Source organism: Pseudophryne corroboree, unplaced genomic scaffold (assembly GCF_028390025.1).
Source record: "Pseudophryne corroboree isolate aPseCor3 unplaced genomic scaffold, aPseCor3.hap2 scaffold_767, whole genome shotgun sequence".
NCBI classification, from domain to species: Eukaryota; Metazoa; Chordata; class Amphibia; order Anura; family Myobatrachidae; genus Pseudophryne; species Pseudophryne corroboree.
In genome coordinates, this window is record NW_026970346.1 from 282,672 (window position 1) to 297,076 (window position 14,405).

The following is a 14,405-nucleotide window of genomic DNA, read 5'->3' on the forward strand; positions in this document are numbered from 1 at the left end:
CTGTGTGTATGTATGTATATATATATATATATATATATACACAAAAAGTATCCCAGTGTGCTAGTGTATACAATACTGTGAATTCAGCAAAAAACAATTCAGGGTGATTCACACCATGACGGCCAGTCAAATCATTCAGTAAAGTACGGATCTGACTTATGGAGGGATCAATAAAGAATATCCTGAAAAGAACCCCCTCACCATAGTAATATCACCCAAAAATAGACAGCCATTAGTACTCAATTTTTGTTATTCAGAATATCATTTATTCACTACATATAAAAATAGTATACAATTCATACATGTACAATACAAAATATGTATAATACAACACCAATCTTTACATGTTCATGTCAGTATTGAGGAGTTGGAATACAGTACACCCTCACTTTGATAGGTGTGAGTTTAGTATGAAATTCTCATATACACTTTAAACAATCAATGCAGATTGGTGAACCCTACGCGTTTCGTCTCAATGGCTTTATCAAGGGCAAAAGTCTTTAAAGAGTGAAAAAATAATTCCTAATTTAGAGTTGGAAATTTGAGAAGTGGAAATAAAAAGGAACTCAGCAATGTTTAGATTACATACCAAGTTTGAACACGAATACTTGTGATAAGGAATTTATGATGAAGTTAATTCTTCAGATAAAAAAGGGAATTCAAAATCTACTACATGTAAATGCAAATTAGTCAGATGGAGCTAAACTCTAAATTCTAATGAATAAATATATAGCGTACATACCAATACTAAACTTGCATGTTTCTCTAGATTCTGTGACAGAATTTTTTTCAAACGAAGATAAGAAGCAACATCATAATATGTCCTAAAATGGTCAATTCATGTTCAAATTAATATTGGGGCCTAAGTCTCATATGGTACACTATCTGAATTGTTATTGGGAACTAAAAATTCAATATCATATTATAGTCCAACTTTAGACACAACTCAAATTTATCCAATAGTCCAAATATACATACATAAAACATTAAGGTAAATTTAATACCTATTACATCATTAACATTAATGGCAGAAAAGTTGGACAGATCCAATAAATAAATGTTACTTACAATCTCACAGGATTATGTGTGCATCAGTCACCAGTCAAAAGATAATGACTGGGATCCAATCTAGGGTTATGTATACCTCCATAGCTATGACATCACTTCCCGTTCAGGTAATATATTAGAGATAATGTGACTTTTCCCATTCTAATCTATTTAAAAAATAAATATTATTTCTCTGTGCTATTTCAGCAGTATGTATAACCAAAATATATAATAATAAACTTATCTCCTCAGTATTTGAGCTACCAGCAACATAATTATATGTATTTTCCACTAACTGATAATAGTGTGTATTCTATTATATGAAAATAAGCTTACCTCTTTAGAATTTGTGCTACCAGCAACATAATTCAATGTATATTCCATTATATCAGGAGCGCTACTAAACAAATGTAGTTTACACACAACATAAGTATTAATTAGAAAAGCAAAAACCAGACGCGCTGTCACTGCTGCCAGTAGGGGATTGTCAGCCCCAAATATACATAAAATATAGGAAAAGGTATATTGGTGCTAGTAGAAGTTTCTCCAATATTAATAACAGAAACGTGGATGAATTGAAACAAGTAAATAATTTATTCACTAAACAGTTAAAATATCACTTAAAAACAAATAAGATTGGGCATAGATTGAAGCTGAGAATCAAAATAAGAATAGCTGCTAGTATGCATCCACATGTGATCCCGGACTGAGAAATAAAGTTCCCTGGGGAATAATGTTGTTTAAATACAGCTGGTGTTACCCATGGTGATGGAGTCCTTCAAGAGCTTGAAAAGTAACAGCAGGCAAGCTGTGATGTTTTATGCAGAGGCTGATTAACTCCAATCGGTGCTGTAATGATGCAGTCCCACAGAGAAATTTCCAAGCCAGGAATATTCGTGTTAAAAGTCCATATCTGGATCCTCACAGGATGGAATGCATATGTTGGTGGCAGCTTGTCACTTAACGCGTTTCCCTAGGCACGGTCACCTAGCTCCATCAGAAGTATAACTCAGACTGAATATGGAATCTATTTAAACCCCTTTAAACACCTAATGGCCATCAGGTGTGATGTAACTAATTATTTCAATCATCCACAAATGTTTTATAAAGTTTACTCCTCATTATAATACATATAAAAATTAGGCAGTTTGGGAGGCAAACCCACATAAAATTCTAAAGAAACAGCTTTGTTTGCTATATGGAAATAAAAATTATTTAAGCAACAAGTCAGGTCAGAGTTCAAGATAGTCATGTGACCCATCAGCTCACAGAGGCTGGGACACCTATATATATGATTAACCTCTAAATATATCCTTGGTGTTTTACTTACAAGGGGACAGGGCACCTCTGTAGCATTAGTTGTATCTAAGACCTGTAAAACGGTCATTCTTTTAATAAGCGATCGCGCCCGCCAGCGGGATCTCATAGGACACAGCAAGCGCGTCCCCGGGGGTCACGTGGACAGGAGCAGGAGGGCTCAGCCAATGAGAGGGAGATGGGGGAGTCGGTGGTTGCTAAGCAACCAGTGCCGAGAAATTGTGACGTGTATTACCGTCACGTGACCAGATGCACAAATGACCGTGTGTTTCCCCAAGGTCACATGGTCGGAACTAATGGATGGAGTATGGAATTTATGGTTGCTAGGCAGCTAATGCCAAACACCTCATGATATATACTAACATCACAGGTCCGGGGGCACAGATGGCCAATATTAATTTGTATAGAAAAGGAAGTATTTTTGAGCAGCCAGTGCAGACTAAAGTAGTGCCGCATCTGAATGTTCATAATTAAGACCAGGGGAGGTAAGAGATACAAGCCAATGGGGGATTCATAACGTTGTATAGTATTATACTAAGTGACCTGAAGAACACTCAATATAGACACAGGCAGTCATTTCTATTGTATATGGTGTCCATAAACGGACGGAACCCATAGGGAGGTCGTCTCCACATCCCTATTGGGTGTCCACACAGCCCCGGATTGACTACCGCATTGCAGGAGATGCCATGTCCTCTGGAATTAATCCAGATGACCACTCATCTGTGACGAGCCCACAGGGATGATCCACTGTCCCGTCACAGGTGTGTGTGGATCCCTCCGGGGCCGTGTAAGGACACACACACAGGCGGCACGGAATTGTCACTTGTACCAATGGGACGCGGGTGCAGACCACACCACCAGTCCGTGATCAACAATTACTTAATACACATCGTGCTGGACTATAACAATCCCATATAAAATATGTAAGTGCATAAGGTGAGTAGATGGTTTTTTCATAATCCCATCCAAAGAAAAAGAAAAAAACAATATAAGTAGATACAAAGGAGTGGACATTTAAACAGTTCCACGGCAACTTTTTCATATGAGAAATCCATTGATATATATCCATTATTTGTCCGGTGAACTAATCTTTGGTCAAAACATTCTTAATGATACATTAAATTCTTAGAAATATACAGTGTTTACAATAACAGATATAAATCACACATTGGAATCCTATATATAAAAATAGATATGAGGAAAAAAGGAGGTAGGGATGAGAGAGAATAAAGAATAAGGGAAAAAAAAATAATTACCCCCCCCATCCAGGCTGGTACTGGAGAGATTAGAGGACTACATTTAGTTCCATAGTTTCATTCAGACCAGTCGGGTGGACAGAATTGAATTCCGGCGGGACCCGGCAGCCTAGCAGCAGAGCCAGGAAGGCTTCCAGCCCTGTCTGCTGAGGAACACCACCGGGGACGGATACAGCGGAAACAGCGCAAGTGGCCACATCGTGAGGGTAAGTTGCACCTGGCAGGCCGGGACGCCGGCCTCCCAGAACACGACCTCCACCTTCGATCAATTATTGACAAAAGAAACGCCTCTGGGCACACTGTTTAGACTCACACTGAGGGGAAAGGAAATCCCTTCAGATAAAGACTGACTCCTATATATCTGGAACAAAGACACTCCTTTTCTCATAAGACTCCTTTTTTTTTTCTTTTAGGATATTCATCAAGCGGCAATACCATATTTTATTTCATCTTGTGTTTAATTTCCCTATACATTGGATGTTCACACAACATGCACGTTACTATAAGGGCATTTATGTGTAATCACAATATCATCAATTATATATGAATTATTGTACCATCTGTTATACTAAGCATTGTGACTTATAAAGGTATTTACAGATCATAGAGATACATCATTTCTCACATACAAACACCAAAGAGAGGGTGAGCGCAGGTATCCAAAACCTGTACGATAACACTAGCCCTAGAGTCTGGACAACTCTCCAGATACCAGCAGCCCCCTTGAACAAGATACACATACTGTGCGCTCCACGCAAACCCCTTGATTCCATAACTTACTCTGAGCCAAGGTCAGACATGATGGGAGAGGCTTAAATCCTGGACACTGACTCTAACCGCGGTGAGTAGGTTTGCCACTCATTAGAGTCCATTGATTTATGCCCTCCTATGTCTGTCTGCGGTAACAGGTATGGATATCTATGTGTCTCAGGATCTTGCTGTTATTTTCAATATGACATGTCTATAAATATATATAGAAGTTTAGACGTAAGGACTGTAAAAGTGTAGTCATTATACTGTCAGGAAAAGACAAAGCCTGAATGACATTGTCTTAAATACCAAGTCTTATTTGAGTATCACCTGCAAAGACCCCATATTCAATATATTGATCAATATATTACCCAAATCCCACTGCAGTAAAAAAGGTGATCTGTTTTCCTTTGGTTTTTGGTTGACACACAGAGCCAGAATATTGATAAACCCAGTTATAACATGTCCTAAGGTAGGGTGGTACCATAACAAGTAACAGAGGGGTTTTAGTTAAATTCACAGAACAATTATTATGGGTAATACTGACAGCAAAAGTCTTGAAGAAATCCAAAGCCTTATGGACATTATGAGCACAGTTTTAGGTCATGAGGGTTTATAAGGACTACCAGCTCTATTTAGAAAGGCTGGCATAGACAAAAAAAGGGCACATTGGACCCAATTAAGTTACACCAAATTCATAAAGCATGTGGTCCCTATATAAAAAGTCATAAAATAAAGGGAAAGTTGTCCAGTTGGCTCAAAGTGGTAGAATAGGTAATCTTAGAAATGTAAACACCAGATTTAGAAGAGCATATGGCTGCAATGTATTTGGGTAATTATTGGGACAATTGTAATTTAAGTTGTTTAGTAATTGCCAATATTGGAAGAGACTGGAGTTGTGTAAATCCAGATTGTAGATTTTGAAATTTATCTGAGGATCAGTTGTGTATAGTCTTTAAAAACCCTTGGCCAGAGTCATGTAGACCTTGTTACAGCACAACTCCATTTAATGTTCCCAAAAATAATAAGAGGGGATATGCAAAAATTAAGAACAATTGCATTTAATGTTCCCAAAAATAATAAGAGGGGATATGCAAAAATTAAGAACAATTGGTTGTCGTACAACAAAAAGTACACTTGGAGGTGTAATTGTCCCACTGTTAAACTGTGGCAAGAGACAAAATGTGATAAATGCAGCTTGAATAGGGATAATAGAAAATCCCTCAGTCATCCACCCTCCTATAATGGATCCGTGGCTTCGGTACCACAAGCTATATTATCCCCACCTCTACCTTGCTTTATCCAGTATTCTCCCAAATGACTCCTGGAAGAGCAGCTGGTGGTGTAAACAACCCTATAAAACCAGATAAATAGGTGTCCTGGTATAAACCCTGGTCCCATAAGGATCAAGATGTACCCCCACTGTCCAAAAATCCAGTGGGCTTCCACCAGGAGGCTCTACAACCTATTTATGTAGTGCAGCAAATGCATCCCAAGTACAAACCCCAGGAAACCAGAGGCAACCTTTGTGATCGCCCTAAAATTAAACCAGCAGCATCCGCATTTGTTAAAATAAGATCACAAATATTCACATATCATGAACTGTATTTCCATTGCCTACAAAGAGGGCACCTTAATATGTACTGCCCACATGCCTCTAAACCCACAGTGGAACACAAAGAAAAGCAAGCATAGGAAAGTGGCCCCAGAGTCATATGCTCCCCAGTTTGCCTAATCCTATTGTCCCTATAAACATACAGTTCGAAAAATACTATTGTCCCTATCAACATACAGGGAACAGTAGCTACTACTACATTGGTAGACTCTGGGGCTTCTAGATCAACAGTGCAATCTAGATAACTTCTGACATGCTCACATCCTCTATTGTGGCAGAAACTGACTTGAATGAAGATCTGCAATATGTACAAAAAGATAAAACCCCTACAAGTCTGTGTTAATGAATCTGTAGTAATTACAACTCAATTTCTTGTTTCTGATGTTTGTTCTTGTCATTTACTGGGAGCTGACATGCTGTCAGCATTAATTGCAGTCATACAGTGTAAAAATGGGTAAGTGACTCTGATTTTGAAACCAGGAGCATTTGGCAATGTTGTATTTGACATTACATGGTTAATAACGAAATGTATTATGCTTGCAAAGCCCCAGAGCCCACATTTTAATTAAGTTTTATCTCAGGTCCATGATGAGTTGTGGGCTAAAGTAAACATGGATGTGAGATTGTTACCTGTGCAGCCTGTTCAGATTAAATTGAGACCAAATGTACAGCCTGTTAAAGTTAAGCAGTACCTCCTAAGACCTGACCAAGTAATTGCTATCACAACTCAGAACCAGGATTATGTTTAGGCAGGGGTCCTTAAAGAATGTAATTCCTGTTGGAACTCACCTTTGTTTCCCATTAGGATAAAGACACTCAATCCTGATGGAACACCTTAATTTAGAATGGTGCATGATCTAAGGGAAAAAATAAAAATAATACAAGTAAATGCCCCCATAGTGCCAAATCCACACACACACTGCTAAACTCCATACCACCCACTTCTTGGTAATGCACAATTATAGATCTTGCAAATGCATTTTTCTCTGTTACTATAACGAAACAAAGTCAGCAAATATTGGCATTCACACCCCATGGGGTACAATATACTTGGACAAGATTGCCCCAGGTAGGGGCTAGTAGCTTGAGTGAATACTGACATTAGTGTTAAAAGACTGGTTACCTTTCAATCCAGCCATGGTGATCATACAATATATAGATAATCTCCAACTTGGCACAGATACATAGACACAGTGTTTGCAAGATACAATCTCTTTTCTTCACTTTTTGTATGACAAAAATTGCAATGTATCAATAGTTCAGCCAAAGGTTGTTTTTTTAGGTTACTGCATCTCCCACCAAGCTAAACACCTTACTGAGGAAAAAAAATGTAATACAGTCTGCAAGTGTTCTAAACACATTTAAAGAATTTTTAGGACTCCTTACATATTGCAGAGAGTGAAGAGTTGCATAGTACTCTCTTTTAATGTCTTACATTTTTGTGACTAGTCAATTAAGATAATTCCTCTGGACTCTCAAAAAACAGTGGCCATCACCTTTATAGCCGACAACAGTCTTTACCTTAGTCGGTTCATTTTCACCAGGCATTGTCCACTCTTTTGACTGCTTCTTTGACCCTGGAGTGTAGTGGTGGATGCAAGTTTCAACCATTATTACAAATCAATGTCAGAAATCCTGTGTATTATGCTTATACATCACCAAATACTGTGCTGAAATGTCCTTTGATGTGATATTTTGATTAAGAGTCATCAATTGTGGCACCCATCATGAACACAGCTTTTCATGTGCAAATTTCCCTGCAGAATGTTATGTACTCATTTCTTCAATATGTCTGTCCTCAGCAATCTCATGCACCTTTCCTCATTGATCTTTTGTAATGATACCATGAATTTTTGCAACCATATCTGATGTGGTGTTTTCAACTGGGTGTCCGAAGAGCATATTGTCTTCAGTGCATGTTCGGCCAATTTAAAATATGTTTATCCATAAATAGATTGTCTATTGCAGTAGCAGATTCCCCATGAACTTCCTCTAACTCTGCTTTAATCTACTGCATGGAATTCGTTTTTGTTCATTATTGTAGCAACTGCTAAATGGCTCATTTCAAGTGATGACCACACAAGTGAATGCTTCACTTCTGACTACAATTTGGCTTGTGGTGGTGGTGGTGGTGGTGGTGGTGGTGGTGGTGGTGTGGGGAGTTAGAAGCGTGGAACTTTCCAGGTGTCATGTCACCAATGGAATTGTAGCACCATCTCATAGAAATTTACCACACTTATCGAATGATCTCATAATAAGAAACAGAAGCCCTCCCTAAGTGCAGCATCCCGTTTCAGGTAGCAGTGAGTGAAGGCAGGGACAGGGGTCACAAGCCCCCTAGAAGATCCAGCTGAACAGGTAGAGTCATCCTGTGGGAGATACTGACACTGAAGTGAAGGCACTAGCAGTAGAGAAATATCAGTCACTGGAGGTAAACACATACAATCTGTGTGAGCCATGGTCTAGATGCAAGTTATAGAGGCAGTAAAGCCCAGTGCAGGAGAGAAGGAGGATGTCCCTATGGCATGAAGTGGCTGTTCAGCCTGATTATTGTACAGTGTTCTCCCAGTTTTTGACTCAAAACTATGAAATATATTCAATAAATTTGCCATAATAGTTCAAGAAATAAAATGAGTGCACAACTTTTGGGGGTGATCCATTCCAACAAACATTACATACATAATAATTAATAGAGATGAGCGGGTTCGGTTCCTCAGAATCCAAACCCGCCCGAACTTCATTTTTTTTTACACGGGTCCGAGCGACTCGGATCTTCCCGCCTTGCTCGGTTAACCCGAGCGCGCCCGAACGTCATCATCCCGCTGTCGGATTCTCGCGAGGCTCGGATTCTATCGCGAGACTCGGATTCTATATAAGGAGCCGCGCGTCGCCGCCATTTTCACACGTGCATTGAGATTCATAGGGAGAGGACGTGGCTGGCGTCCTCTCCGTTTATAGAGAAGAGAGTGAGACAGTAGAGAGAGACACAGTAGTAATTTTGGGGAGCATTAGGAGGAGTACTAGACTAGTTACTTGCTGAAGTGATAGATAGTGTGACTGTATTATCTGACTTGTGGGGGAGACACTGACAGTGGGGAGCAGTTAGAGTCTGAGAGCAGGACTCAGGAGTACATATAATGTACAGTGCACACTTTTGCTGCCAGAGTGCCACACTGCCATTGTGACCACACTGACCACCAGTATAATATATATTGTGATTGTCTGCTTAGGAGTACTACTTGCAAGTTGCTGATAGTGTGACCAGTGACCTGACCACCAGTTTAATAATCACCACCAGTTTAATATATATATATATATATATATATATATATATATAATTGTATATAATATATATATAATATTGTATACCACCTACCCGTGGTTTTTTTTTTTCTTCTTTATACATACTACTATAGTAGCTTACTGTAGCAGTCTGCGGTGCTGCTGAGCTGACAGTGTCCAGCAGGTCCGTCATCAGTCATTACATAATAAATATATCTACCTGTCCGGCTGCAGTACTAGTGATATTATATATATATATATATTGATTTCATCTCATTATCATCCAGTCTATATTAGCAGCAGACACAGTACGGTAGTCCACGGCTGTAGCTACCTCTGTGTCGGCAGTCGCTGGTCCATCCATAATTGTATACCACCTACCCGTGGTTTTTTTTTTCTTTCTTCTTGATACATACTACTATAGTAGCTTACTGTAGCAGTCTGCGGTGCTGCTGAGCTGACAGTGTCCAGCAGGTCCGTCATCAGTCATTACATAATAAATATATATACCTGTCCGGCTGCAGTACTAGTGATATTAAATATATATATATATTAATTTCATCTCATTATCATCCAGTCTATATTAGCAGCAGACACAGTACGGTAGTCCACGGCTGTAGCTACCTCTGTGTCGGCAGTCGCTCGTCCATCCATAATTGTATACCACCTACCCGTGTTTTTTTTTTCTTTCTTCTTGATACATACTACTATAGTAGCTTACTGTAGCAGTCTGCGGTGCTGCTGAGCAGACAGTGTCCAGCAGGTCCGTAATCAGTCATTACATAATAAATATATATACCTGTCCGGCTGCAGTACTAGTGATATTATATATATATATATATATATATATATATATATATTAATTTCATCTCATTATCATCCAGTCTATATTAGCAGCAGACACAGTACGGTAGTCCACGGCTGTAGCTACCTCTGTGTCGGCAGTCGCTGGTCCATCCATAAGTATACTAGTATCCATCCATCTCCATTGTTTACCTGAGGTGCCTTTTAGTTGTGCCTATTAAAATATGGAGAACAAAAATGTTGAGGTTCCAAAATTAGGGAAATATCAAGATCCACTTCCACCTCGTGCTGAAGCTGCTGCCACTAGTCATGGCCGAGACGATGAAATGCCAGCAACGTCGTCTGCCAAGGCCGATGCCCAATGTCATAGTACAGAGCATGTAAAATCCAAAACACCAAATATCAGTAAAAAAAGGACTCCAAAATCTAAAATAAAATTGTCGGAGGTGAAGCGTAAACTTGCCAATATGCCATTTACCACACGGAGTGGCAAGGAACGGCTGAGGCCCTGGCCTATGTTCATGGCTAGTGGTTCAGCTTCACATGAGGATGGAAGCACTCAGCCTCTCGCTAGAAAAATGAAAAGACTCAAGCTGGCAAAAGCACCGCAAAGAACTGTGCGTTCTTCGAAATCCCAAATCCACAAGGAGAGTCCAATTGTGTCGGTTGCGATGCCTGACCTTCCCAACACTGGACGTGAAGAGCATGCGCCTTCCACCATTTGCACGCCCCCTGCAAGTGCTGGAAGGAGCACCCGCAGTCCAGTTCCTGATAGTCAGATTGAAGATGTCAGTGTTGAAGTACACCAGGATGAGGAGGATATGGGTGTTGCTGGCGCTGGGGAGGAAATTGACAAGGAGGATTCTGATGGTGAGGTGGTTTGTTTAAGTCAGGCACCCGGGGAGACACCTGTTGTCCGTGGGAGGAATAGGGCCGTTGACATGCCTGGTGAAAATACCAAAAAAATCAGCTCTTCGGTGTGGAAGTATTTCACCAGAAATGCGGACAACATTTGTCAAGCAGTGTGTTGCCTTTGTCAAGCTGTAATAAGTAGGGGTAAGGACGTTAACCACCTCGGAACATCCTCCCTTATACGTCACCTGCAGCGCATTCATAATAAGTCAGTGACAAGTTCAAAAACTTTGGGCGACAGCGGAAGCAGTCCACTGACCAGTAAATCCCTTCCTCTTGTAACCAAGCTCACGCAAACCACCCCACCAACTCCCTCAGTGTCAATTTCCTCCTTCCCCAGGAATGCCAATAGTCCTGCAGGCCATGTCACTGGCAATTCTGACGAGTTCTCTCCTGCCTGGGATTCCTCCGATGCATCCTTGCGTGTAACGCCTACTGCTGCTGGCGCTGCTGTTGTTGCTGCTGGGAGTCGATGGTCATCCCAGAGGGGAAGTCGTAAGCCCACTTTTACTACTTCCACCAAGCTATTGACTGTCCAACAGTCCTTTGCGAGGAAGATTAAATATCACAGCAGTCATCCTGTTGCAAAGCGGATAACTGAGGCCTTGACAACTATGTTGGTGTTAGACGTGCGTCCGGTATCCGCCGTTAGTTCACAGGGAACTAGACAATTTCTTGAGGTAGTGTGCCCCCGTTACCAAATACCATCTAGGTTCCACTTCTCTAGGCAGGCGATACCGAGAATGTACACGGACGTCAGAAAAAGACTCACCAGTGTCCTAAAAAATGCAGTTGTACCCAATGTCCACTTAACCACGGACATGTGGACAAGTGGAGCAGGGCAGGGTCAGGACTATATGACTGTGACAGCCCACTGGGTAGATGTATGGACTCCCGCCGCAAGAACAGCAGCGGCGGCACCAGTAGCAGCATCTCGCAAACGCCAACTCTTTCATAGGCAGGCTACGCTTTGTATCACCGGTTTCCAGAATACGCACACAGCTGAAAACCTCTTACGGCAACTGAGGAAGATCATCGCGGAATGGCTTACCCCAATTGGACTCTCCTGTGGATTTGTGGCATCGGACAACGCCAGCAATATTGTGTGTGCATTAAATATGGGCAAATTCCAGCACGTCCAATGTTTTGCACATACCTTGAATTTGGTGGTGCAGAATTTTTTAAAAAACGACAGGGGCGTGCAAGAGATGCTGTCAGTGGCCAGAAGAATTGCGGGACACTTTCGGCGTACAGGCACCACGTACAGAAGACTGGAGCACCACCAAAAACGCCTGAACCTGCCCTGCCATCATCTGAAGCAAGAAGTGGTAACGAGGTGGAATTCAACCCTATATATGCTTCAGAGGTTGGAGGAGCAGCAAAAGGCCATTCAAGCCTATACAATTGAGCACGATATAGGAGGTGGAATGTACCTGTCTCAAGCGCAGTGGAGAATGATTTCAACGTTGTGCAAGGTTCTGCAACCTTTTGAACTTGCCACACGTGAAGTCAGTTCAGACACTGGCAGCCTGAGTCAGGTCATTCCCCTCATCAGGCTTTTGCAGAAGAAGCTGGAGGCATTGAAGGAGGAGCTAAAAGGGAGCGATTCCGCTAGGCATGTGGGACTTGTGGATGGAGCCCTTAATTCGCTTAACGAGGATTCACGGGTGGTCAATCTGTTGAAATCAGAGCACTACATTTGGGCCACCGTGCTCGATCCTAGATTTAAAACCTACCTTGGATCTCTCTTTCCGGCAGACACAAGTCTGCTGGGGTTCAAAGACCTGCTGGTGACAAAATTGTCAAGTCAAGCGGAACGCGACCTGTCAACATCTCCTCCTTCACATTCTCCCGCAACTGGGGGTGCGAGGAAAAGGCTCAGAATTCCGAGCCCACCCGCTGGCGGTGATGCAGGGCAGTCTGGAGCGACTGCTGATGCTGACATCTGGTCCGGACTGAAGGACCTGACAACGATTACGGACATGTCGTCTACTGTCACTGCATATGATTCTCTCCCCATTGAAAGAATGGTGGAGGATTATATGAGTGACCGCATCCAAGTAGGCACGTCAGACAGTCCGTACTTATACTGGCAGGAAAAAGAGGCAATTTGGAGGCCCTTGCACAAACTGGCTTTATTCTACCTAAGTTGCCCTCCCACAAGTGTGTACTCCGAAAGAGTGTTTAGTGCCGCCGCTCACCTTGTCAGCAATCAGCGTACGAGGTTACTTCTAGAAAATGTGGAGAAGATGATGTTCATTAAAATGAATTATAATCAATTCCTCCGTGGAGACATTGACCAGCAGCAATTGCCTCCACAAAGTACACAGGGAGCTGAGATGGTGGATTCCAGTGGGGACGAATTGATAATCTGTGAGGAGCGGGATGTACACGGTGATATATCGGAGGATGATGATGAGGTGGACATCTTGCCTCTGTAGAGCCAGTTTGTGCAAGGAGAGATTAATTGCTTCTTTTTCGGTGGGGGTCCAAACCAACCTGTCATTTCAGTCACAGTCGTGTGGCAGACCCTGTCACTGAAATGATGGGTTGGTTAAAGTGTGCATGTCCTGTTTATACAACATAAGGGTGGGTGGGAGGGCCCAAGGACAATTCCATCTTGCACCTCTTTTTTCTTTCATTTTTATTTGCGTCATGTGCTGTTTGGGGAGTGTTTTTTGGAAGGGCCATCCTGCGTGACACTGCAGTGCCACTCCTAGATGGGCCAGGTGTTTGTGTCGGCCACTAGGGTCGCTTATCTTACTCACACAGCTACCTCATTGCGCCTCTTTTTTTCTTTGCGTCATGTGCTGTTTGGGGAGTGTTTTTTGGAAGGGCCATCCTGCGTGACACTGCAGTGCCACTCCTAGATGGGCCAGGTGTTTGTGTCGGCCACTAGGGTCGCTTATCTTACTCACACAGCTACCTCATTGCGCCTCTTTTTTTCTTTGCGTCATGTGCTGTTTGGGGAGTGTTTTTTGGAAGGGCCATCCTGCGTGACACTGCAGTGCCACTCCTAGATGGGCCAGGTGTTTGTGTCGGCCACTAGGGTCGCTTATCTTACTCACACAGCTACCTCATTGCGCCTCTTTTTTTCTTTGCGTCATGTGCTGTTTGGGGAGTGTTTTTTGGAAGGGCCATCCTGCGTGACACTGCAGTGCCACTCCTAGATGGGCCAGGTGTTTGTGTCGGCCACTAGGGTCGCTTATCTTACTCACACAGCTACCTCATTGTGCCTCTTTTTTTCTTTGCGTCATGTGCTGTTTGGGGAGTGTTTTTTGGAAGGGCCATCCTGCGTGACACTGCAGTGCCACTCCTAGATGGGCCAGGTGTTTGTGTCGGCCACTAGGGTCGCTTATCTTACTCACACAGCTACCTCATTGCGCCTCTTTTTTTCTTTGCGTCATGTGCTTTTTGGG